Genomic DNA, 4,436 nt, shown 5'->3' on the forward strand with positions numbered 1-4,436 from the left:
TTTTTCAATTCTAGTGTTCAGGTAATACAGTGATCACCGGTGACACTATACACAGAAACTCTGTATATAGTGTCAGTGTACAGGTAATACAGTGATCACTGGTGACATTATACACAGGAGCTCTGTATATAGTGTCAGTGTACAGGTAATACAGTGATCACAGTGATATTATACACAGGAGCTCTGCGTGTAGTGTACAGGTAATACAGTGATCACCAGTGACAATATACACAGGAGCTGTGTATATAGTGTATAGTAGACAGGTAATACAGTGATCACCAGTGATATACACAGGAGCTCTGTACATAGTGTCAGTGTACAGGCAATACAGGGATCACCAGTGATAATGTACACACGAGTTCTGTATATAGTGTCAGTGTACAGGTAATACAGTGATCACCAGTGACATACACAGGAGTTCTGTATATAGTATACAGTGCATAGTGTCAGTGTACAAGTAACACGTATACAAAAAAAGATTGCACTCTATTATGCTAAGGCATGTGAATGTGAACTATATGAAATATGAATAGCAATACGGCTTTTGAATATTATTAAAAACAATTTGAGATGCTTAGCATAAAATTTGGCCAAATTATATCTGCCCATCAACCATCGTCAAGGTGGTCTCAAAAACTGATGGGTACCTACATGTGTGAACACCTCTCTTAGGCTGATGTCTGAATTCCTAGGTGAATGTGGACACCTCTGTCAGCAATGCCTGCATTTATGGGTAAGTAGGAACCTGCTATAATTAAAATCACCACCTGTTGAAGGGCGGAGTGCTTGGTCAGTAAGCTAACATGCAAAAGACAAAAAACTGACTGGCACATCCAGACTAGTGTGAATAGGTGCATTTGGCCAAATTTTATGCTAAGCGTCTCAATTTTTTTTCCTAATATTCAAAAGCCGTATTGCTATTCATATTTCATATATTTCACATTGACATGCCTTAGCATAATAGAGTGCAACCTTTTTTTGTATACTATACATGGAGGCAGCTCCTCCTGGTATGCACCTATTCACACTAGTCTGGATGTGCCAGTCAGTTTATTGTCATCCAGGGAGGTTGGCTACAGTCCCTTGGATATTAAATTTCTGAATAATATGCGCAACTGTAGTCACAGGAACATCAAGTTGCTTGGAGATGGTCTTATAACTTTTACATGTTTGTCTATAATTTTCTTTCTAATCTCCTGAGACAACTCTTTCCTTCGCTTCCTCTGGTCCATGTTGAGTGTGATACACACCATGTCACCAACAGCACAGTGAGTATCTGTAGCCCTATATACAGGCCCACTCACTGATTCCAGGACTGTAGACACCTGTGATGCTAGTTAGTGGACACACTTTGATTTAACATGTCCCTTTCGTCACATTATGTTCAGGGGTACCATCATTTCTGTCCTGGCCTATTTCATGAGTTTTATTTTTTTTTATATTCTGTGGAACCATGGTTGAAAAGCAATGTCTGACTTTCATTTGTTCACTTTCATAGATCTTTTGTTTATTATTACTTCTGTCAGATTTAAGTTATTTCTGTGACCTTTGTGTTTTTTTTCATTAGGGTATATGCACACATTGTCGTTTCTTTGGTTTTGTTTGTTTCCATGGCCTGTGTGAACATGCTTTTATATCATGCATGTTTTCAAGTCATACTCCGGCTTAGTTTTTTTTTTCTACATTAAATGAGGGGTACCAACAATTTTGACCACGTGTGTACATGCTCCTCGAGCCCCAATTCATTGTCATAACTTTCTCTCCTACCCTCTATTCATTATCAACTGCTCTCCCCCACATTCAATACATCATTTACTCCCCCACCCTCAAAATGTATTATTTGTTCTCTCCTCCTTAGATCATCATTTGCTCTCCCCACTCCCACCTTCAATTCATCATTTGCTCTCCCCACCTTCAATTAAATTGCTGTCCCCCATTCCTCACACTGAATTCATCATTTGCAGTCCCCATTCCTTCCCCCCACTACATCATTTGCAGTCCCCCCACTTTAATTTGAAGTCCCCTTACTGCATCCATTGCAGTCTCCTATCACTCCCTCAGTTCATCTGCAGTGACCCTTCATCATTTGCAGCCCCCTATCCCCCTTTCATTTCACCATGTGAAGTCTCCCCTAAGACACACTTCATCATGTGCAGCCCCCTTACCCCCCAACTTTATCATGTGCAGTGCCCCTTACCCCCATTTCATCATGTGCAGCCCCGTCTCGCCCCACTTCATGTGCCGTCCCCCTTACACTCCCCACTTCATCACTTGCAGTTACCCTTACCCATTGAATTCATTTTATAAAGATAACAAAAAAGTTCTTCATACTTACCTCAGAGTCGCTCCCCAGCAGAGCAGCTCTGCTTCCAGTGTCCAGTACATGTCGGCGCGAGCGCTATGTCGTCATCAAGTGAGTTGCCCGCCAGGGCCGTGGGGTACTCAGTACCGGGTCCTGAGTTCACAGGGGGATGTCACGGTGGCTGTGACCCGGTCCGTGGCCCTGGGCGCCCATGCAAAAGGGAAAGGTCTTTAAAAGGAATAAAGTTTATGTTCGTGACGCCACCTGTGGTGTTCGGTCAATGGGGACCCACGCTGCTTTAAGGGGTCCTCTGGGGTGATGTTATGGCAGCTAGATGGTATAACTTCCAACAGGTGAAGTGTATCCCCAGGGCTCCCGTGGTGTAGATGGAAGATGGTGAGGAGTGCAGTAAAGAACGAGGACACAAGGTTGCAGTATATATACCTTGGTTTACTGAAAACTTCAGCATCCACAGTCCAGGGCGCCAAATCACAGGGCAGGCAGGGTCTGGCTGGCTTGAAGGCAAGTTAGGAGTCCCCTTGCCCAGGTGGAAATCAAAAGCCTTCTTCTAGCGCCGTGGTGGTGTAGTTCCTTACTGCTTAAAGCTTCACATAAGGTCCTCACAGATGTTATCTCTCTCTCGGTCCCCCGGATAGGATAGGACATAACCCGTATGACTGGTGGCTTGAGGCTGTTTATAGGGACTCTAGCATGCCCCGGCCTCTGAGGGGTGCCACCGTGCCTCCTGGGTGTTAGGTTGGACGGATAACTTGGGGTTCAGCTGTCCTGCCGGTCTCTGATGTAAGTCATAGAGGTCCTTACAACCTCAGTGTTCCGGCTACTGGTCTCTGCGCCTCAGATGGCTCAATTGAGCAATCTAAATGTCTCTTTCCAGGAACTGCTGGACTGCGGTGGCACAGCTCCGTAAAACCTTCCTCTGCCTCAAACTGATCCAGTCTGTTTCCTGGCAAGACTGAACTCTCCTTTCCCTCTGTGTCTCTGGCAGGAACTCTCTAACTTTCCCTCCAAAACTACATCATATATGGGGAGTCACCTAGCAAGTAGGATAAAAAGCTCCCCCTGGTGGCCTGGAGTGTGAATGTGTTGCATGTTTGTGGTATCTGGTTGCAGTTATCCCTTCTTGCTTTCAAGCGTAAAATCACTCTCCCCGTGAGGAAAGCAATGCTACTGTGACGACCAGGATCCTGGGGTGTCACACAAGCACGCGCCGTCACCTGACCCAGAAGTACAGAGAACATGGAGGGAGCTGGAGCTACGCAGCCATCACAACAGATGTGTGCGCCGCAGGCCCGCAGCGCACAGCAATTGGGGCCCGATGACACACAGCTCTTGGTGCCCGATGAGTAGAAGCACAGGAGTGGGGCTCCGGACCTGTGGACCCCCTACTGTACTGATGTCACCAGGCCCCACACAGCAGTAAGGGCAGTAATGCCCTGATGGCGGCCCTGCATCTTCTTACACAAGACGATGTGCTGCCCACAGGATCATAAGTGCAATAGGTGCAAGGGTTGTGATCGGAGCCTAGGGGGTGCAAAAATACCTTTTTGGCCTAGATAAAAAGACCAATGCTATTATGACTTGCAGTAGTTGGGTCTCTTTGTAGCTCTTGCATAGTTGCCTAAAAGCTGTACATTATGCCACTGGTTCATGATAATGATTCTGGAATAATCTATACCCCTTGCAAAATAGCAAGAAATATTTTCCATACCGGGGCCATTCTAGCAAAATCAGTGCAGGTCTCATATGACATTGTTAGGCCACATGAGAGAAGACGCCCAGTAGTGATCATGGGCTCACATGGCCTCACAATATCGTGCAGACCTTAGGAGAACCTTCCGCCGGCATATATGGAACGGTACCATTGTTGGAGTTGAGGATCTGGTATTTTTATTTCACAGTTAGGAATATGGTATTTAAGAAATGGCTGTCTGTGTAGTGGATAACTCATTTAAAGGGGACCTGCCAGTGCGGGCAGCATGCATCAGGCACTGGCTGTATGATCTCTGACTCTAAAGCACTGCAGCATTTCAGAGAAAAATATGGTTTATTGCCCATTAACAATTGGTTTATTGCCCATATGGTTTATTGCCCATATTGGGACTGGGCAGCACTG

Source organism: Ranitomeya imitator, chromosome 6, assembly GCF_032444005.1.
Source record: "Ranitomeya imitator isolate aRanImi1 chromosome 6, aRanImi1.pri, whole genome shotgun sequence".
Classification (NCBI taxonomy): Eukaryota; Metazoa; Chordata; class Amphibia; order Anura; family Dendrobatidae; genus Ranitomeya; species Ranitomeya imitator.